The 23,890-nt window shown below is 42.0% G+C and overlaps 1 protein-coding gene across 2 annotated transcripts in view; it reads right to left on the minus strand.

Moving 5' to 3' along the window:
* The window catches only part of LOC106571135 (serine/threonine-protein kinase PAK 6), a 43,515-nt gene extending 25,794 nt beyond the window's left edge, over positions 1-17,721 (minus strand). The window contains exons 1-2 of one of the 2 annotated variants that reach the window (XM_014143847.2): positions 17,493-17,721; positions 3,383-3,528 (exon numbers count right to left, since the gene is read on the minus strand). The gene's annotated coding sequence lies outside the window, so the exon portion shown is untranslated. Of the gene's footprint in view, positions 1-3,382; positions 3,529-8,091; positions 8,317-17,492 lie in introns of those variants that run through there. The other variant, XM_014143846.2, reaches the window with a different exon arrangement.
* Between the last annotated feature and the right edge of the window lie 6,169 nt (positions 17,722-23,890).

Here is a 23,890-nt window from a genome sequence, read left to right on the forward strand (position 1 = left end):
GGTCTGGGAGATCCCTCAGAAGACCATCTGCCACCTCATCAGGAGCATGCCCAGGCGTTGTAGGGAGGTCATACAGGCACGTGGAGGCCACACACACTACTGATCCTCATTTTGACTTGTTTTATTAAGGACATTACATCAAAGTTGGATCAGCCTGTAGTGTGGTTTTCCACTTTAATTTTGAGTGTGACTCCAAATCCATACCTCCATGGGTTGATAAATTGGATTTCCATTGATTATTTTTGTGTGATTTTGTTGTCAGCACATTCAACTATGTAAAGAAAAAAGTATTTAATAAGATTATTTCTTTCATTCAGATCTAGGATGTGTTGTTTAAGTGTTCCCTTTATTTTTTTGAGCAGTATATATTTATTCATAGCCATCTATTTACCACAACAAACCGATGCTGGCACTAAGACCGCACTCAACGAGAAAAATACTCTAGACCACCTTTACTCCACACACAGAGACACATACAAAGCTCTCCCTCGCCTTCCATTTGGCAAATCTGACCATAATTCTATCCTCCTGATTCCTGCTTACAAGCAAAAACTAAAGCAGGAAGTACCAGTGACTCGCTCAATACGGAAGTGGTGAGATGACGCGGATGCTACGCTTCAGGACTGTTTTGCTAGCAAAGAATGGAATATGTTCCCGGGATTCATCCAATGGCATTGAGGAGTATAACACCTCAGTCACCGGCTTCATCAATAAGTTCATAGACACGGATTACAGGCAACATTCGCACAGAGCGAAAGGCTAGAGCTGCTGCTTCAAGGAGCGGGACCCTAATCCAGACGCTTATAAGAAATCCCGCTATGCCCTCCGACGAACCATCAAACAGGCAAAGCGTCTATATAGGACTAAGATTGAATCCTACTACACCGGCTTTGATGCTCATCAAATGTGGCAGGGCTTGAAAACTATTACAGACTGCAAAAGGGAAACACAGCCGCGAGCTGCCCAGTGACACGAGCCAAACAGACGAGGTAAATGCCTTTTATTCTCGTTTTGAGGCGTGCAACACTGAAGCATGCACGAGAGCCCCAGCTGTTCTGTACGACTGTGTGCTGTTCTGTACGACACGCTCTCTGTAGCCGATGTGAGCAAGACCTTTAAACAGGTCAACATTCGGGAGGGTTTGACCGGCAGGCATGATCTTCTCCCATCGTGCAGTAGCGGCTCCTGTGGTGGACCGGGCGCAATGCATGCTGACACGGTCGCCAGGTGTATGGTGTTTCCTCTGACACATTGGTGCGGCTGGCTTCCGGGTTAAGCGGGCATTGTGTCAAGAAGCAGTGCGGCTTGGTTGGGTTGTGTTTCAGAGGACGCACGGCTCTTGACCTTCGCCTCTCCCTAGTTCGTTTGGGAGTTGCAGCGATGGGACAAGACTGTACCAATTGGATACCATGAAATTGGGGAGAAAAAGGGGTAGAAAATGTGAAAATATTTATAATATTAAAAAAATATATAAAAATAATAAACATTCACAAGGTCGCAGTGCCAGATGGATTACATGCTTGGACCAACTGGCAAGTGTCTTTACTGACATTTTCAACCTGTCCCTGACCGAGTCTATAATACCTATATGACTCAAACAGGCCAGATCCTCTACAGCTGCACCATTGAGAGCATCCTGACCAGCTGCATTACTGCCTGGTATGGCAACTGCTCGACATCTGACCGTAAGGCTCTACAGAGGGTAGAGCGACGGCCCAGTACATCACTGGGGCCAAGCTTCCTGACATCCAGGACCTCTATACCAGGTGGTGTCAGAGGAAGGCCCAAAAAATTGTCAATGACTCCAGTCACCCAAGTCATAGACTGTTCTCTCTGCTACCGCACAGCAAGCATTACGGGAGCTCCAAGTCTAGGACCAAAAGGCTCCTTAACAGCTTCTACTCCCAAGCCATAAGACTGCTGAACAATTAATCAAATGGCCACCCAAACTATTTTAAATTGACCCCCACTTTTGTTTTTACACTGCTGCTACCCGCTGTTTATTATCTATGCATAGTCACTTTAAAAATTACCAAAACTAACCTGTACCCCTGCACATTGACTCGGTATCGGTACCCCCTGTATATTGTTATGTAATTTTCTTGTTACTTTTCGATTTTATATATATTTTTTTTACTTTAGTTTATTTAGTAAATATTTTCTTAGCTCTATTTCTTGAACTGCATTGTTGGTTAAGGGCTTGTAAGTAAGCACTTCACGGTAAGGTCTACACTTGTATTTGGCGCATGTGATAAATACAATTTGATTTGATTTGACAAAAGGAAGGAATGTAGTTTGCTCCCTGCACCTGATAATTGCAGACAAGAAGGCATTTATAAATGCCAAAATGTGATACTTTGATCAACTGTTCAAGGCCCACATTGTCATCCCTCTGCCTAGGGCTAGAATGGTCACCCCACCCCTCTTTTGTTGTTTAGTGGTACAGTCCATGACTTAGAAGTGCTGGTTGGTGTGTCTCCAAGTCCAGGTAGGGTTGGCAGATGCAACATAAAGTCTCACTAAAGTAGATAAGTCAATATTTATCTAAGGTCGGAAAGTAAACTAAGGGAGCTGTCCCGAGAAGTGGGATATTGAAATGACACATTCACTCTAAGCTAAACGGTTGTGTCAATCTCACTTACTGCACTGTACTGAATGTACAGACGAGTTTACATTTTGAACGTAGGTCAAGCTTACAGTTACAATAACTAAACATGGTTAAGAAAACATTTATTATTAGATTTTTTGTCATGGTTCAGTCATGCCATTGAACCAGGAGTTTATTCTAATAGTATGTCAGTACTCCTACCAACATGAATCTTTCTCTAAACTGGCCATACTGCACTAATGTCCTTTCACTCAGCCCTCGCTTAGTTGCTCCTCATTAAAGCACACTATTCACAAGATCAGAGGGGTCGTCACGGTAATATGTTATGACACTATACATAACTGCTTCTGCTACCCTCATGAGCAAAGTGTTCCGAATAAAAGTTCTGTGCGGGACATCAGAGAATGAAACTGATCAGGGTTGGCAACATTTCAAGTAAATTCAGGATATTAATTTAAAGGGGAGGTTCATTCATTTATCTCCAATGATGAAATGTTCAATTCTTGATTTGAGATGAATGGCTTAACTTTATTTGAAGGCTACCTACATAAGGACTTCATAGCACAAATACTTATTTTATCATGTACTCATTCTCCATGTCTCATATAAAATATATTGATTATAATGTACAGTTTCCATATCTGGTGTCAAACATCACATAATAAACAGATTAGCCACAGATCTCGGGACATGCTGTAGTTGAAGTATAAACACTGTCAAGAAACAAGAGTCCTCTGGAGGCTAGAGAAGAGAGGAAGCTGTGTTGAGCCTTACCTGTCTTTGCCGTGGTCTTTACTGTGGTCTTGTGTCTTCTGCCTCTCTTAGTCCCTTTTTAATCCCGGACGAGCGAGGGCTTTATGTCCAACGTCTGTCTGTCCGTCTACCCTTAACCCACCACTGGGGTCTTAGTGATTCTCGACCTGGAAGGGAAAGAAATGTTAGATAAAATGAATGTTATTTTCTTTCCCTCTCCCTCTCTTTATTTCCCTCCTACTGTTTGATCTGTGGGTGTGGTGGAGGATACAGAGAGACAAAAAATTAGATCTAGAATAGTGTCACTCATCTGCCGCTACGGAGGATCTCTTCCACTCCTCTAACTGGCTTGATCCAGAGTGTAGATTGTGGAGGCTAATGGATAATAATGTGTCGTGGGATCCCTGTTCAAGTCAATTTATTACACTTTATTTATCCCCAAGGGCCAATTATTTCTGATAATTAACAGGCATGGCATGCAGACAACACATGACAACAGGATAAATACATCTCCTACAACATATGCCATACTGTACGTTGCATGAACAATATGTTGACTATTTCATTGTTATTAGAAAGATGTGCAATTATGAGTATTCAGGACATGTATTTCAAAGTGCATACAGCAAAAACACATCTGTTTATCCAAGCGGCCATGGTATGAGTCCCAAATGCAGTGGTGTAAAGTACTTAAGTAGTACTTTAAAGTATTTTTACTTAAGTAGTTTTTTGTGGGCTACCTGTACTTTACCTATTTATATTTTTGACAACTTTTACTTCACTACATTCCTAAAGAAAATAATGTACTTTTTACTCCATACATTTTTCCTGGCACCCAAAAGTGCTTAAATTTTGAATGCTTAGCAGGACAGGGAAATGGTCCACTTCACACACTTATCAAGAGAACATCCCAGGTCATCCCTACTGCTTCTGATCTGGCGGACTCGCTAAACACAAATGCTTTGTTTGTAAATTATGTCTGAGTTTTGGAGTGTGCCCCTGGCTATCTGTATATTTAAAATTAAAATTGTGCCGCCTGGTTTTCTTAATATAAGCAATTTTAAATGATTTATACTTTTTACTTTTGATACGTAAGTATATTTTGCAATTACATTTACTTTTGATACTTAAGTACATTTTAAACCAAAAAGTTTTAGACTTTTACTCAAGTAATATTTTACTGGGTGACTATTCACTTTTCTATTAACGCATCTTATGACTATACTCAAGTATGACAATTTAGTACTTTTTCCACCACTGCCCAAATTACACCATATTTCCTATAAAGTGCACTACTTTTAATCAGAGCCCTATGGGCCCGAATCAAAAGTAGTGCAATACATAGGGAATACAATTCTATTTGGTATGCGCTCATGGTGAGTCATTGTCACACTGTAGAAGATAAGACTTATTGGGCCAATATCTCATCATGTAGACAAATACAGATAGTACAGGAAGTACACTTCAGCGGATGAAACCAAACACTAAAATAAATGAATTGACCATAAACCTACAGGGTAGATGATCCTGGAGACAGACTGGAGCCTGCAGGATGCAGTGCACACACACCAAAGAGAGGAAAGCAGAAGAAAGAGAGAGAAAGAGAGAGAGCAAAAAGAGAGAGAGAGAGAGAGAGAGAGAGAGAGAGAGAGAAATTAGAGAGAGAGAGAAAGAGAGAAAGAGAGAGAGAAAGAGAGAGAAAGAGAGAAAGAGAAAGAGAGAGAGAGAGAGAGAGAGAGAGAGAGAGAGAGAGAAAGAGAAGGAGAGAGAGAAAGAGAAGGAGAGAGAGAAAGAGAGAACGGGAGAGCGAAAGAGAGAAAGAGAGAGAGAGAGAGAGAGAGAGAGAGAGAGAGAGGAGGTGGTAAGGGGAATGTGCCAGCTATTTCATGATTCCAGTTATGATGCATGGTTCAGAGTTGTTGTTGTCATGACAACTCCTTCAAAAGAGTAAAACAGCAAATAATTCCAGTTTCAGATAATGAATAGGCTAAAAATTTCACAGCTTAGAATCTGTCTCTACAGCGGAGCACTGGATTGGTATGAGAGCTAGGTCCTGTGACATGACAACATACAGTGAGCAAGGTGCTCCTGGAATGGTTGTAGACGTTTTGAATAATGTCTCCACTCACTGGTGGGGGGGGATGATGGCATTTCACCAGGAAAGGTAATCCAGTTATTTTGGTTGGAGGATACCAGGGTAGTATTCATTAGGGCACACACCTTAGATAAACGTCTTGCAACAGAAAATGAAAAAAAAAGACTGTTTCTTACTGGACAAGTTCAGGTAGTCCCTCCCTGTTTAGTGGGTTTTCCTCTGTTTGGTGCTTAATGAACATGACCCAGGCGTTCCACAGACCAAACAGGTTCAAGGGGATCTGGGACATCTCTTGGTCTTTGTGTTCGTGTCACAGTCAGTAATCTAAGTCAGGGTTTCCCAAACTCGGTCCTGAGTTGATTATTTGAATAAGCTGCGTAATGCTAAGGCAAAAACCAAAACATGCACCTAGGGGGTGCAAACTAAGATGGAGTCTGAGACTGAGTTTTAGTCTACTTCTAACTATTCATGTAGGAAATGACTTCATAGTGACTCGCATACCTTGTAGTATTATTTCTACACGAGGAAAGGACCCCCCCCCCCCCCACCCCCACCATTGTCATTAGCTATGAACTAGTAATAATATCTAACATACAGTGAGGGAAAAAAGTATTTGATCCCCTGCTGATTTTGTACGTTTGCCCACTGACAAAGAAATGATCAGTCTATAATTTTAATAGTAGGTTTATTTGAACAGTGAGAGACAGAATAACAACAACAAAATCCAGAAAAACGCATGTCAAAAATGTTATAAATTGATTTGCATTTTAATCTCGGCCTACCGTTCTCATGGTTTTGGTGTTAACACAAGCCTTACGGCAAGTTTGAGATCGGTTCCTCTGTCATGTCCTTGTCACAACTGACAGAGTCATGTTAACCATACAGAAAACCTAAGTAGCTTTTAATTTAAACTTTAATTTTAAATTGTTCTATCTTTTATCTTTTCCCCTCTCTCTTTTTTTGCTGTACAGTGTCCTGGGTGTTTTGAAAAGTGCTTAAAAAAATGTATTATATTATTATCATTGAAACCCATCATTCATATTGTACGGACAAACCCCCTAAGATGTGGTATTGTAACAATAGAAAAACGTATGTTTGATGCTAACTTGAAGGATTTAGGATCTATGCCTTTGACACCACCACTATGTGAGATTTGTGAGGTTTTCCTTTATACTATGCTGTAGGACTAGGACTAAATACCTGAGGAGTCCATGCTCCTTACAGGCTGCATGACCAGACATCTCTGAGATGCCTCACTATTCAAAACAACACATATCCAACTCAACTGAGCTGCCAACAGCTCAACTGCCAACACCCAGTGTTCAACTAACAAGTTGACTGTTGAAATGTGTAGCAGCCTAGGCTTGTCACGAAGAATGCAGATATTTAAAAAAGAATGTAGTTAAATTGGGACTGGTGAACTACAATGTGCTTTCGGAGTTTGGCACTGATCAGGAGTCAGCTGTAGATATTGTATTAAGTCACATCCTGTCCAATGGTGGTAGTGGTGGTACCACACAGATATCAACCTGACTAAATATCAATGCATCTCAAATGGGTTAACTGGTGTGTTGATTACAGCATTGGTGAAAAGCCAAAAGAATAGTGCCAATTTAAACAGGGGTATATTCACTAGGAACCGAACGGAACCGAACAGAAGCAAAATGTTGAAACGAGGGACTAAGATGAACTTGTCCCATATGAAATGCTTGTTTTTGTTATAAGAAGTTTTCAGTTGCAAAACATTTTGCTATGGTTTGGACTAATGAATACACCCCAGGTAGGTAACAGATAAGTAACAATACCCAAGCACCGTATCAGTGCCCCAGTAACCACCTGTTTCTTGCTTTTGTGAATCCTGCAGTGAAAATAGAGGCTAAACCCTCTATTGAAATGTATCCCATTCCCATTGTACACTGTCCTCTACCCAAGACATGCACTGTCCTCTACCCAAGACATGCACTGTCCTCTAAGACAATAATTATATTCAATATCAATTGAAGTGTTGGTTCTGTTTGTTTGATCTTCATTTCTGAAGCCAAACATCCCACGTTTTGTTCCATCTGATCTATGTTCAATTCAGCGTTGGGGTCAATACAAAAAGTAAACCAAATTTACTTTTTTTGAATGGACCCCAACCTTGATTTGAACATGAATCAGATTAAACATAACTTGGGATGTTTTACTTCCTGAATTGACTGCAATTTACCCTGATTCAAATGTCAACTCAAGCACCAGATAGAGTTGCAGTACTCCAATCTCTGTACAATGACTGGCAGAAGTACATAATGAGCTACTGTATGCCTTCAAACAGTGTTCATTGTAGCAGCCTGATGCCTTGTCTGTATCGTAGCGGATCAGAAGCAACCCTTTTGAACACACACCAAAGAGAGACTCAGAGAAGAAGAAGACCAGAAGTCATTCCCACTACCAGCTCAGAGACAGTCCCTTCAGGCAGTACCACGTTGGATCTCTCTCTATTCTGGCCTGGCACTGTTGTTGGAAAACTGCATGGTTCAATGCTCTGCTCTCAAATTCTGTCAAATGAACAGAGGTACTTGCTAGAGCGGGTTTTAAAAGAGACGAGAGAGGTGGTGAGTAGAAGCAGCAATTTCAGTTCCATTTGTTCACTCACCTGGTGGGAAGGGGTTTAGCTTCTTTGCGGGGAAGGTGAGGGGAGAGGGGGAGAGGGATTGGACCGGATCGGTGGATAAAGCTGGTTCCTCTGTGGCATGACGATGACCTATCTGTTCCTCCTTAGTTTACTCTATTCTAACGCTTGCCGTTTTGCCACATGGTCTGTAATGACTCCTCTCTCTCCTCCCCCTCTTCACCGAGCCAGTAGAGCGTAGCTTTTTTTTTCTTTGTCCAACTCGCTCCCTTCTACCTCATCCTGCCTCCTCCCTTCCCCCGCCAAACCCCTGTCTCACCTCTTTCCTACAGGTAAGAGAGAGGATGAGAAGGGGAATCTGAGACAGAAAACAGCTCTTACATCATTACCATCACCGTCTAATGAATGTGGCTCCTCTGTGAGGGAGGTTGGAGTGGGAATGTGGTCTTTCTCTCTGTCACAAATCAAATTGTATTTGTCACACACACCGAATACAACTGGTGTAGACTTTACAGTGAAGTGCTTGTTTAGAAACCTTTTCCAGTGATGTAGAGTTAAAAAAAAATGTTAAAAAATGTTTAAAAAAATAGTTACTAACACAAGAGGAATCAAATTAAATACATAAGAATGTTGCTATAATACAGGGAGTAACAGTACCAGATCAATGTGTAGAGGTATGAGGTATTTGAGGTAGATACACTACATTACCAAATGTATGTGGACAGCTGCTTATCGAACATCTCATTCCAAAAACATGGGCATTAATATGGAGTTGGTCCCCACTTTGCTGCAATAACAGCCTCCACTCTTCTGGGAAGGCTTTCCACTAGATGTTAGAAAATTGCTGCAGGGACTTGCTTCCATTTAGCAACAAGAGCATTAGTGAGGTCGGGCACCGATGTTGGGCGATAAGGCCTGGCTCGCAGTCAGCGTTCCAATTCATTCCAAAGGTGTCTGATGGGGTTGAGGTCAGGGCTGTGTGCAGAGCAGTCAAGTTCTTCGACACCTATCTCCACAAATCCTTTCTGTATGGACCTCGCTTTGTGCACAGGTGCATTGTCATGCTGAAACTGTTGCCACAAAGTTGTAACCACAGAATAGTCTAGAATGTCATTGTATGCTGTAGTGTTAAGATTTACCTTCACTAAGGGGCCTAGCCAGAACCGTGAAAAACAGCCCCACACCATTATTCCTCCTCCACCAAACTCTACAGTTGGCACTATCCTGGCATCCGCCAAACCCAGATTCTTTCGTCGGACTGCCAGATGGTGAAGCGTCACTCATCACTCCAGAGAATGCGTTTCCACTGCTCCAGAGTCCAATGACGGTGAGCTTGACGCCACTCCATCCGACACTTACAGTGAGGGAAAAAAGTATTTGATCCCCTGCTGATTTTGTACGTTTGCCCACTGACAAAGAAATGATCAGTCTATAATTTTAAAGATAGGTTAATTTGAACAGTGAGAGACAGAATAACAATAAAAAAATCCAGAAAAACGCATGTCAAAAATGTTATAAATTGATTTGCATTTTAATGAGGGAAATAAGTATTTGACCCCTCTCCAAAACATGACTTAGTACTTGGTGGCAAAACCCTTGTTGGCAATCAGAGGTCAGATGTTTCTTGTAGTTGGCCACCAGGTTTGCACACATCTCAGGAGGGATTTTGTCCCACTCCTCTTTGCAGATCGTCTCCAAGTCATTAAGGTTTCGAGGCTGACGTTTGGCAACTCGAACCTTCAGCTCCCTCCACAGATTTTCTATGGGATTAAGGTCTGGAGACTGGCTAGGCCACTCCAGGACCTTAATGTGCTTCTTCTTAAGCTACTCCTTTGTTGCCTTGGCCGTGTGTTTTGGGTCATTGTCATGCTGGAATACCCATCCCTGGCTGAGGGAAGGAGGTTCTCACCCAAGATTTGATGGTACATGGCCCCGTCCATCGTCCCTTTGATGCGGTGAAGTTGTCCTGTCCCCTTAGCAGAAAAACACCCCCAAAGCATAATGTTTCCACCTACATGTTTGACGGTGGAGATGGTGTTCTTGGGGTCATAGGCAGCATTCCTCCTCCTCCAAACACGGTGAGTTGAGTTGATGCCAAAGAGCTCCATTTTGGTCTCATCTGACCACAACACTTTCACTCAGTTGTCCTCTGAATCATTCAGATGTTCATTGGCAAACTTCAAACAGGCATGTATATGTGCTTTCTTGAGCAGAGGGACCTTGCGGGCGCTGCAGGATTTCAGTCCTTCACGGTGTACTGTGTTACCAATTGTTTTCTTGGTGACTATGGTCCCAGCTGCCTTGAGATCACTGACAAGATCCTCCCGTGTAGTTCTGGGCTGATTCCTCACCGTTCTCATGATCATTGCAACTCCACGAGGTGAAATCTTGCATGGAGCCCCAGGCCAAGGGAGATTGACAGTTCTTTTGTTTCTTCCATTTGCGAATAATCGCACCAACGTTTGTCACCTTCTCACCAAGCTGCTTGGCGATGGTCTTGTAGCCCATTCCAGCCTTGTGTAGGTCTACAATCTTGTCCCTGACATCCTTGGAGAGCTCTGTGGTCTTGGCCATGGTGGAGAGTTTGGAACCTGATTGATTGATTGCTTCTGTGGACAGGTGTCTTTTATACAGGTAACAAGCTGAGATTAGGAGCACTCCCTTTAAGAGTGTGCTCCTAATCTCAGCTCGTTACCTGTATAAAAGACACCTGGGAGCCAGAAATCTTTCTGATTGAGAGGGGGTGAAATACTTATTTCCCTCATTAAAATGCAAATCAATTTATAACATTTTTGACATGCGTTTTTCTGGCTTTTTTTGTTGTTATTCTGTCTCTCACTGTTCAAATAAACCTACCATTAAAATTATAGACTGATCATTTCTTTGTCAGTGGGCAAACGTACAAAATCAGCATGGGATCAAATACTTTTTTCCCTCACTGTAATATTGCGCATGTTGATTTTAGGCTTCTATGCGGCTGCTCGGCCATGGAAACCCATTTCATGAAGCTCCCAACGAACAGTTCTTGTGCTGACGTTGCTTCCAGAGGCAGTTTGGAACTCAGTAGTGAGTGTTGCAACCGAGGACAGAATATTTCTACGTGTTTCAGCACTCGGCAGTCCCGTTCTGTGAGCTTGTGTGGCCTAACACTTTGCGGCTGAGCCGTTGTTACTCCTAGACGTTTCCACTTCACAATAACAGCACTTACAGTTGACTGGGGGCAGCTCTAGCAGGGCAGAAATTTGACCAACTGACATGTTGGAAAAGTGGCATCCTATGACGGTGCCACGTTGAAAGTCACTGAGCTCTTCAGTAAGGCCATTCTACTGTCAATGTTTGTCTATGGAGACTGCATGGATGTGTCCTCAATTTATTACACCTGTCAGCAACGGATGCGGCTGAAATAGCCAAATCCACATACACTATATATACAAAAGTATGTACATAAAGGCAGGGTAAAATGACCAGGCATCACGATAGATAACAATAAGAGAAAATAAAGAACAGAGTAGCAGCAGCAAATGATGAGTGTAAAAGTGTGTGTGTATGTATGCATGTGTGTGTTGTGTGTGTGATGTGTGGGTGTGTGCGTACGTAGTGTTGGAATGTGTGAGGGATTTGTATGGGAGTGCAAGTGTAGTGTGTGTGAATGATTGTGTATATATAGTCTAGTGAGTGTGTATATGGTGTGTATATATAGTATAGTGTGTGAATGATTGTGTATATATAGCCTAGTGAGTGTGTATATGGTGTGTATATATAGCCTAGTGAGTGTGTATATGGTGTGTATATATAGTCTAGTGAGTGTGTATATGGTGTGTATATATAGTCTAGTGAGTGTGTATATGGTGTGTATATATAGTCTAGTGAGTGTGTATATGGTGTGTATATATAGTCTAGTGCGTGTGTATATGGTGTGTATATATAGTCTAGTGAGTGTGTATATGGTGTGTATATATAGTCTAGTGAGTGTGTATATGGTGTGTACGTGCAGTTGAAGTTGGAAGTTTACACACACTTAGGTTGGAGTCATTAAAACTTGTTTTTCAACCACTCCACAAATTTCTTCTTAACAAACTATAGTTTTGACAAGTCGGTTAGGACATCTACTTTGTGCATGACACAAGTAATTTTTCCAACAATTGTTTACAGACAGATTGTTTCACTTATAATTCACTGTATCACAATTCCAGTGGGTCAGAAGTTTACATACACTAAGTTGACTGTGCCTTTAAACAGCTTGGAAAATTCCAGAAAATTATGTCATGGCTTTAGAAGCTTCTGATAGGCTAATTGACATCATTTGAGTCAATTCGAGGTGTACCTGTGGATGTATTTCAAGGCTTACCTTAAAACTCAGTGCCTCTTTGCTTGACATCATGGGAAAATCAAAAGAAATCAGCCAAGACCTCAGAAAAAGAATTGTGGACCTCCACATGTCTGGTTCATCCTTGGGAGCAATTTCCAAATGCCTGAAGGTACCACGTTCATCTGTACAAACAATAGTACGCAGGTATTAGCACCATGGGACCACGCAGCTGTCATACCACTCAGGAAGTAGACGCGTTCTGTCTCCTAGAGATGAATGTACTTTGATGCGAAAAGTGCAAATCAATCCCAGAACAACAGCAAAGTACCTTGTGAAGATGCTAGAGGAAACAGGTACAAAAGTATCTGTATCCACAGTAAAACGAGTCCTATATCGACATAACCTGAAAGGTCGCTCAGCAAGGAAGAAGCCACTGCTCCAAAACCGCCATAAAAAAGCCAGACTACGGTTTGCAACTGCACATGGGGACAAAGATCATACTTTTTGGAGAAATGTTTTCTGGTCTGATGAAACAAAAATAGAACATTTTGGCGATAATGACCATTGTTATGTTTGGAGGAAAAAGGGGGAGGCTTGCAAGCCAAAGAACACCATCCCAACCATGAAGCATGGGGGTGGGCAGCATCATGTTATGGAGGTGCTTTGCAGCAGGAGGGACTGGTGCCCTTCACAAAATAGATGGCATCATGAGGGAGGAAAATTATGTGGATATATTGAAGCAACATCTCAAGACATCAGTCAGGAAGTTAAAGCTTGGTAGAAAATGGGTGTTCCGAATGGACAATGACCCCAAGCATACTTCCAAAGTGGTGAGTCAAAATGGCTTAAGGACAACAAAGTCAAGGTATTGGAGTGGCCATCACAAAGCACTGACCTCAATCTACATAACATTTGTGGGCAGAACTGAAAAAGTGTGTGCGAGCAAGGAGGCCTACAAACCTAAATCAGTTACACCAGCTCTGTCAGGAGGAATGGGCCAAAATGCACCCAACTTACTGTGGGAAGCTTGTGGAAGGCTACCCGAAACGTTTGACCAAAGTTAAACAATTTAAAGGCAATGCTACCAAATACTAATTCAGTGGATGTAAGCTTCTGACCCACTGGGAATGTGATGAAAGAAACAAAAGCTGAAATAAGTCACTCTACTATTGTTCTGACATTTCACATTCTTAAAATAAAGTGGTGATCCTAACTGACCTATAACAGGGAATGTCAGAAATTGTGAAAAACTGAGTTTAAAATTATTTGGCTAATGTGTATGTAAACTTCCGACTTCAACTGTATATACACACCATATTCACACTCAGTAGACTATATATACACACCATATACTGTACACACACACCAGACTATACATACACACCACATACACGCTCACTAGACTATACATACACACCACATACACACTCACTAGACTATATATACACACCCACTAGACTATATATACACACCATATACACACTCACTAGACTATATATACACACCACATACACGCTCACTAGACTATATATACACACCATATACACACTCACTAGACTATATATACACACCATATACACACTCACTAGACTATATATACACACCATATACACACCCACTAGACTATATATACACACACACACCAGACTATATACACACCATATACACACTCACTAGACTATATATACACACCATATACACACACACTCGACTATATACACAGTAGACTATATATACACACCATATACACACACACTAGACTATATATACACACCATATACACACTCACTACAGTTGAAGTCGTAAGTTTACATAGACCTTAGCCAAGTAAATTTAAGCTCAGGTCCCATGGTCTTTATACTTCCGTACTACTGTTTGTACAGATGAACGTGGTACCTTCAGGTGTTTGGAAATTGCTCCCAAGGATGAACCAGACTTGTGGAGGTCTACCATTTTTTTCTGAAGTCTTGGCTGATTTCGTTAGATTTTTCCATTATGTCCAGCAAAGAGGCACTGAGTTTGAAGGTCGGCCTAGAAATACATCCACAGGTACATTTCCAATTGACTCAAATGAGGTCAATTAGCCTATCAGAAGCTTCTAAAGCTATGACATAATTTTCTGGAATTTTCCAAGCTGTTTAAAGGCACAGTCAACTTAGTGTATGTAAACTTCTGACCCACTGGAATTGTGATACAGTGAATTATAAGTGAAATAATCTCTCTGTAAACAATTGCTGGAAAAATTACTTGTGTCATGCATAAAGTAGATGTCCTAACCGACTTGTTTGTTAACAAGACATTTGTGGAGTGGTTGAAAAACAAGTTTTAATGACTCCAACCTAAGTGTATGTAAACTTCCGACTTCAACTGTATATAGTCTAGTGAGTGTGTATATGGTGTGTATATATAGTCTAGTGGGTGTGTATATGGTGTGTATATATAGCCTAGTGAGTGTGTATATGGTGTGTATATATAGTCTAGTGAGTGTGTATATGGTGTGTATATATAGCCTAGTGAGTGTGTATATAGTGTGTATATATAGTCTAGTGAGTGTGTATATGGTGTGTATATATAGTCTAGTGAGTGTGTATATGGTGTGTATATATAGTCTAGTGAGTGTGTATATGGTGTGTATATATAGTCTAGTGAGTGTGTATATGGTGTGTATATATAGTCTAGTGGGTGTATGTAGGATCAGTGCAGATCGTTTCTGGTACCATTAATTGACTATTTAGCAGTCTGGCTATTTAGCAATCTGGCTATTTAGTAGTCTTATGGCTTGGGGTGGAAGCTGTCTCTGAGCCTGTTGGTCCACTCTGGTACCATTTGCCAGATGGTAGCAGAGTGAACAGTCTATGGCTTGGGTGGCACATTACACACACAAAGAGTTTGAAAGGGCTGCTCTCCTACACAGTGCAGGCTCAGGCTTGTCTTTGAGAGCTGGGTGCGTTCCTGCCTTCAGGCCCTGAAGCACATAGCTGCTTTAAGCCTCTCTCTACGGCTGGTGACTCATCAACACGCCACGGCTGAATTAGTGTTCGTGTGGAGTCACCCAGCTTGGGACAACTCCCCTTGGTAACGGTGGACGGCCACGGTTACAGATCCACGCCAGAGAGGTTAGAAAGGGAGCTTTTACGGTCCTTACTACCTAACTATTCCTGAACAATAAATATTGACCAATGTGTTTTTGTATGAATGAGGAAGAAAGAGCTGTAGGATTTTCAAACTAAATTTGCCTTTACTGAGAAGCATAGAATGAGAATTGTGAACAGGGCGGAGTGAGTGAGTGAGGCTACGTGTAACAATTTATGGTCTCAAACACCTGAACCTCTAGAAAAAAAGACAGTGATGTCAGTTAGTTTTAACAACCCCTTTCCCCATTCGTTCCCATCCCCCCACTCTGACAGCTGAATGGCTATTCACTAGCCGATCCCCTAACTTCACACATGGCTCCCCAGTGAAGTTTCCCCTAGGTACAGATCTAGGATCAGCTTCCCCTACTCCAATCCTAACCTTAAACCAGTAGTGGGTAAAATACAAAACAGACCCAAGATCCCCATGAAGGGACAACTTCCCCCTATTCCCCTCACATGCTACAGAGAGGTCAAGGCAGTGCTGCTTCTGAAGACGTGTCATTGTATTTGAGTCATTGCATTTCCAAACCACCTGAGCAACCGTGACAGAATTTACATAACCGGTCACAAGACTGGGACTGCATCCCATATGGCACCCTATTAAGTACGTAGTGCACTACCTTTGACCAAAGTGTCGGCCCAGCACCACAGTGAAAAGTAGTGCAATATATAGGTTGCCCTTTGGAATGTACACTGGGGTTTCCCTTTTGCTAGTAACAACCACTTTAGTGGTTGAATCACAGATAAGCCAGGTCCTTGGGATGACAATCCTTCACTCTTGTAAACTACCACAGGGCAAGTCCAGACAGTGTAGTCACATGATTACTGTTAAGTTACAGTGTAACTAGGTAGTGATACTTTAAAAGGTCAAAGTGTCGGCCCGGCACCTTCAGTGGCCCAGAAACAGCAACATCTTCCTGGTTCACTGCCATATATAATGAGAAGTGTGAATTAACTCAGTGTACTTAATATATGCAAAGAAAATCAAAACGCATGTGTCAACAGGCACAGAGCCGAACCAAAGTCCAAACAATTTCAGATGTAAAAAGAAAATGAGTATTTCTTATTGGACAAGTTGGAGATTGAGTACCTCACACTCTACTTCAGCCGGTCTTCTTCTGTTTGGTGCCTAATGAACATGACAGACGTCTCAACAACACCTGGTTGTCATTAGCGGCTGTGACACATTGAAGTCATGCAGGTATAGGAGAGGGAGTTGTGACTCACAAAGACAACTTTCTGCACAGTAGTGATAGGAAGAATGCCTGTCTTCAAGGGTTGCAGTGTTTGCTGGTTTCATTTATAACCTTTTAGGATGGAAAAACCTCTAAACCAGGAACAACAGGATAGAACATAAAATGGAAACCGTTTAACACTCCTTTTTTCTCCTTTTAACTCATATTTTGACCTTTATATCATTCTGGAAAAATGAGAGCAAACTTGCACTGCAGGAAAGCTTAGTAAATTCTGCTGACAAACGATATGTCTATCTTGAAAGGACAGACAACAAAGCCAACTGAGACCAATGCACAGTCAGTGGGCCTTAAAAACTAACATCAAGCTCCTCCGTTATAGGCCTACTGGTACAAATTCTGTATGTAAAACAGCAAGAGAAGGATGAGTCCAGGCAAGTGCAGAAACGTTGGCTGATTAAGAGAGAGAGAAGTGGTTGGCTGACTCAGAGGAAGAAGCCGAGCCAGACATGGTATCGGTGAACAAACTGACTACCCACAAAGCATGAGCAATAGCTGGTCCGACAGCTGCATGAAACAATTTCTAATTAAATTAGGCCAAGCAGAGCTGCTCTGTATTTAAAAGCCATGAAATACAAATACTGTACATTGCAATGATTAATATTACAAATTAAGGCTATTAAGTAATATGCTAGCCAGACCAACTTCCTTTTTTGTCAGTCTATATGCACTTTATCCAAATCCTCATCATTTTATCTTTATACCAATGGCACATTTTTTTTTACTTACCACAGTTGAACTACTGTGCTTCAGACACCAATACCCCATCTCTGAACTGAATTGCTTATCATTCTACCAACTTCGTTTGCCCTTGGACTGGACAAGTGTGTGACTTTTCTCAGTGGAGGCACTAGGTAGGGTAGAGGGAGGGAATGGACCGTCTGTACTGTCAAGACACCAATTCATGAGCGACCAAGCGGGTTCCTCCTCTCTCTCTAGCAATATTCTGATTATGGAGGATTTTACTTGCAAACTAGCCGCCACTCCTCTCCTATCAAATATTAACTTCACCGTGGGATAAGCTTGTACGCCTCACCACCTGTCCAGGCAGGCAGACAGACGTCCTTGGGAGAGAGAGCGATTTCCTTGAGCCTCTGGCCTAAAGGCAGAATGTTCTAGTGTTATTGTTTAGAGTTAAAGAGCTACTTCCATCTTTTGGTCATTAGTCCACTTGCGATACAGTGGTATTCAAACTTTTTCAGCAGGTATCCCATTTTTCTGCCAGAATTTCTGGGGACCCCATTTTTTCTGCCAGAATTTCTTGCGACCCCACCACACCCCAAATCTAAGGAAACAAACATAATTGAAAAAATGATCAACATTTTTTTTTTTAAATAAGCAAAATCAGTCCATTTCCATTTTTACATCAACAAATAAGCTTAAACTCATTGAATTGTTTTGTTTTCTCTTATCAAAATGAAAAGAAACCAATTAATACATTTACATCTTTCAAATGATCTAAAAAAATGTTGTATATTGTCTTTTTTTTTTTTAAATACACTGCTCCAAAAAATAAAGGGAACACTTAAACAACACATTGTAACTCCAAGTCAATCACACTTCTGTGAAATCAAACTGTCCACTTAGGAAGCAACACTGATTGACAATACATTTCACATGCTGTTGTGCAAATGGAATAGACAACAGGTGGAAATTATAGGCAATTAGCAAGACACCCCAATAAAGGAGTGGTTCTGCAGGTGGGGACCACAGACCACTTCTCAGTTCCTATGCTTCCTGGCTGATGTTTTGGTCACTTTTGAATGCTGGCGGTGCTTTCACTCTAGTGGTAGCTTGAGACGGAGTCTACAACCCACACAAGTGGCTCAGGTAGTGCAGCTCATCCAGGATGACACATCAATGCGAGCTGTGGCAAGAAGGTTTGCTGTGTCTGTCAGCGTAGTGTCCAGAGCATGGAGGCGCTACCAGGAGACAGGCCAGTACATCAGGAGACGTGGAGGAGGCCGTAGGAGGGCAACAACCCAGCAGCAGGACCGCTACCTCCGCCTTTGTGCACGGAGGAGCAGGAGAAGCACTGCCAGAGCCCTGCAAAATGACCTCCAGCAGGCCACAAATGTGCATGTGTCTGCTCAAAAGGTCAGAAACAGACTCCATGAGGGTGATATGAGGGACCGACGTCCACAGGTGGAGGTTGTGCTTACAGCCCAACACCGTGCAGGACGTTTGGCATTTGCCAGAGAACACCAAGATTGGCAAATTCACCACTGGCGCCCTGTGCTCTTCACAGATGAAAGCAGGTTCACACTGAGCACGTGACAGACGTGACAGAGTCTGGAGACGCCGTGGAGAACGTTCTGCTGCCTGCAACATCCTCCAGCATGACCGGTTTGGCGGTGGGTCAATCATGGTGTGGGGTGGCATTTCTTTGGGGGGCCGCACAGCCCTCCATGTGCTCGCCAGAGGTAGCCTGACTGCCATTAGGTACCGAGATTAGATCCTCAGACCCCTTGTGAGACCATATGCTGGTGCGGTTGGCCCTGGGTTCCTCCTAATGCAAGACAATGCTAGACCTCATGTGGCTGGAGTGTGTCAGCAGTTCCTGCAAGAGGAAGGCATTGATGCTATGGACTGGCCTGCCCGTTCCCCAGACCTGAATCCAATTGAGCACATCTGGGACATCATGTCTCGCTCCATCCACCAATGCCACGTTGCACCACAGACTGTCCAGGAGTTGGTGGATGCTTTAGTCCAGGTCTGGGAGGAGATCCCTCAGGAGACCATCCACCACCTCATCAGGAGCATGCCCAGGCATTGTAGGGAGGTCATACAGGCACGTGGAGGCCACACACACTACTGAGCCTCATTTTGACTTGTTTTAAGGACATTACATCAAAGTTGGATCAGCCTGTAGTGTGGTTTTCCACTTTAATTTTGAGTGTGACTCCAAATCCAGACCTCCATGGGTTGATAAATTGGATTTCCATTGATTATTTTTGTGTGATTTTGTTGTCAGCACATTCAAATATGTAAAGAAAAAAGTATTTAATAAGATTATTTCTTTCATTCAGATCTAGGATGTGTTGTTTAAGTGTTCCCTTTATTTTTTTGAGCAGTATATATATATATATATATATATATATATATATATATATATATATATATATATATATAGGCGGCCCCACTGCAGTTTCACCACGATCCCCGAATTTGAATACCAGTGACTTAATACAATCTCAAAAAACAGCCTGGTCTCAGACTAGACTTAACAAACATAAATTACTATATGTTACATTTGGTAGGGTTACATAAGACAGAAACTAAACATAGGGTGGTTGGTCAGGGTGGGAATATTATGCAAATGTCTAGCAACCCAAAGGTTGCGTGTTTGAATCTCAGACAACTTTAGCATTTTAGCTAATTAGCAACTACTTATTAGCTACTTCGCATGTTAGCTAACCTTTCCCCTAACCTTCACCCCTAGCATAGGTAACATTCACCACCTAGCTAACATAAACCCAGCAAAAAAATAAACTTTTTCAGGACCCTGTCTTTCAAAGATAATTTGTAAAAATCTAAATAACTTCACAGATCTTCATTGTAAAGGGTTTAAACACTGTTTCCCATGCTTGTTCAATGAACCATAAACAATTAATGAACATGCACCTGTGGAACGGTTGTTAAGACACTAACAGCTTACAGACGGTAGGCAATTAAGGTCACAGTTATGAAAAACGTAGGACACTAAAGAGGCCTTTCTACTGACTCTGAAAAACACCAAAAAGATGCCCAGGGTCCCTGCTCATCTGCATGAACGTGCCTTAGGCATGCTGCAAGGAGGCATGAGGACTGCAGATGTGGCCAGAGCAATAAATTGCAATGTCTATACTGTGACACGCCTAAGACGGTGCTACAGGGAGACAGGACGGACAGCTGATTGTCCTCGCAGTGGCAGACCACGTATAACAACACCTGCACAGGATCGGTCATCCGAACATCACACCTGCGGGACAGGTACAGGATGGCAACAACAACTGCCCGAGTTACACCAGGAACGCACAATCCCTCCATCAGTGCTCAGACTGTCCACAAAAGTCTGAGAGAGGCTGGACTGAGGGCTTGTAGGCCTGTTGTCAGGCAGGTCCTCACCAGACATCACCGGCAACAACGTCGCCTATGGGCACAAACCCACTGTCGCTGGACCAGACAGGCCTGGTGAAAAGTGCTCTTCACTGACGAGTCGCGGTTTTGTCTCACCAGGGGTGATGGTCGGATTCGCGTTTATCGTTGAAGGAATGAGCGTTACACCGAGGCCTGTACTCTGGAGCGGGATCGATTTGGAGGTGGAGGGTCCATCATGGTCTGGGGCTGTGTGTCACAGCATCATCGGACTGAGCTTGTTGTCATTGCAGGCAATCTCAACGCTGTGCGTTACAGGGAAGACATCCTCCTCCCTCATGTGGTACCCTTCCTGCAGGCTCATCCTGACATGACCCTCCAGCATGACAATGCCACCAGCCATACTGCTCGTTCAGTGCGTGATTTCCTGCAAGACAGAAATGTCAGTGTCATGCCATGGCCAGCGAAGAGCCCGGATCTCAATCCCATTGAGCACGTCTGGGACCTGTTGGATCGGAGGGTGAGGGCTAGGGTTATTCCCCCCAGAAATGTCCGGGAACTTGCAGGTGCCTTGGTGGAAGAGTGGGGTAACATCTCACAGCAAGAACAGGCAAATCTGGTGCAGTCCATGAAGAGGAGATGCACTGCAGTACTTAATGCAGCTGGTGGCCACACCAGATACTGACTGTTACTTTGGATTTTGACCCCCCCCCCCCTCCTTTGTTCAGGAACACATTATTCCATTTCTGTTAGTCACATGTCTGTGGAACTTGTTCAGTTTATGTCTCAGTTGTTGAATCTTATGTTCATACAAATATTTACACAGCTTGCTGAAAATAAACACAGTTGACAGTGAGGACGTTTATTTTTTTGCTGAGTTTATATGTTTTGCACACACAAATTGTCATTCATAACATCAGAAATGGATCGACATCCACAAATTAATAAATACAGTGCCTTCAGAAAGTATTCACACCCCTTGACTTTTTCCACATTTTGTTGTTAAAGTGGGATTAAAATTGTATGTCACAAAATACTCTGTCAAAGTGAAAGAAACATTCTAACATTTGTTACAAATGTATGTAAAGTAAAACACTAATATCTTGATGAGAAGTATTCATCCCCGAGTCAATACATTAGGCACCTTTTGCAGTGATTACAGCAGTGAGTCTTTCTGGGTAAGTCTAAGAGCTTTCCACACCTGGATTGTGCAACATTTGGCAATTACTCTCCCAAAATTCTTCAAGTTCTGTCAAATCGGTCGTTGATCATTGCTAGACAACCATTTTCACGTCTTGCCATAGATTTTCAAGTAGATTTAAGTAAAAAAAATAATAATTCAACCACTCAGGAACATTCAGTGTTCTTGGTAATTAACTTGTGTAGACTTGGCCTTGTGTTTTAGGTTATTGTTCTGCTGAAAGGCGAAGTCATCTCCCAGTGTCTGGTGGAAAGTAGACAACCCGGTTTTCCTCTAGGAATTTGCTTGTGCTTAGCTCCATTCCATTTATTTATCCTGAAAAACTCCCTAGTCTTTAATGCAGGGTTTCCCAAACTCAGTCCTCAGGACCCCAAGGGGTGCACCTTTTTTTTGTCCTAGCACTACACAGCCGATTCAAATAATAAACTAATCAAGCTTTGATATGAAATCAGCTGTGTAGTATTAGGGCAAAAAAATAAAAATGTGCACCCCTTGGGGTCCCGAGGACTGAGTTTGGGAAACTGCTTTAACGATTACACGCATACCCATAACATGATGCAGCCACCACTATGGTTCAAATATGGATTGGTATTCAGTAATGAGTTGTATTAGATTTGCCCCAAACAGGACACTTTTCAGGACATTTGAATTGCTTCACATTGTTTTTGCAGTTTTACTTTAGTGCCTTGTTGCAAACAGGATGCATATTTTGGAATATTTGTATTCTTTACAGGCTTATTTTCACTCTGTCAATTAGGTTAGTATTGTGGAGTAACTACAATGTTTTTGATCCATCCTCAGTTATCACAGCCATTAAGCTATGTAACTTTTTTATTTATTTTTTAAATCACCATTGCCCTCATGGTGAAATCCCTGAGTGGTTTCCTTGCTCTTCAGCAACGGAGTTAAGACAGATGCCTGTATGTTTTCAGTAACTTGATGTATTGATACACCATCCAAAGCATAATCAATAACTTTACCATGCGCAAAGGGATATTCACCCCCCCCCCCCCCGGGGTTTGAAATTCACTGCTTGACTGAGGGACCTTACAGATAAATTGTGTGTGTGGGGTACAGAGATGAGGTAGTAATAAAAAAGTCCATGAAACTAGTGACTTAAACAAATGTATACTTCTGATTTTATTTAGTCTAGACATTTCAGCTTTTCATTTGTACAAATTTCCCAAAACAATTTCACTTTGACATTTTGGGGTAGTGTTTAGGTGACCAAAAAAAAAATCTACATTTATTCCATTTTCAATTCAGGCTGTAACAAAATGTGCAAGAAGTCAAGGGCTGTGAATACCTTCTGAAGGCACTGCATGTCAGACCAAATGTAACTTACACTAATTGGAGTGTTCTAGATTTACTATGTTATTTTTACCCCCCCCCCCCAAAAAAACCACACAATACAAGTCTGGCTGGTTAACTGCAAGTGTATGCCGTGCTCTAACATAAGACATAAATCTGAGTTATGTCAGAACAGAATTCTCTCTTTATGTACCATAAAACTGTTCAGGAGGTGACTGTGGTCCATGATCGATGCCACCAGGACAACACCCTCTACAGGCCATATGTAGGCAGTACATCCTAAAAATGAATACTACCATTGAAAAAAAAAAGAAAGAAGCAAAACAGTCAATGAATAAGACCTATACTTTATTATGAACAAGCAATCAATTACAAGAAAAACAATTACATTGAAATTAGGAAAAAACAAAAGGGACTAGCAAAACAATAACAGCAACATCTAGGAGACAAATAAAATCTAAATAGCCACACTGATAAATCACAAGGAAGGCAGTGCTAAGAAAAATAACTAGGCGCCATAGCAAGCAAATGTAGACTT

This window comes from Salmo salar, chromosome ssa15 (genome assembly GCF_905237065.1).
Source record: "Salmo salar chromosome ssa15, Ssal_v3.1, whole genome shotgun sequence".
NCBI lineage: Eukaryota > Metazoa > Chordata > Actinopteri > Salmoniformes > Salmonidae > Salmo > Salmo salar.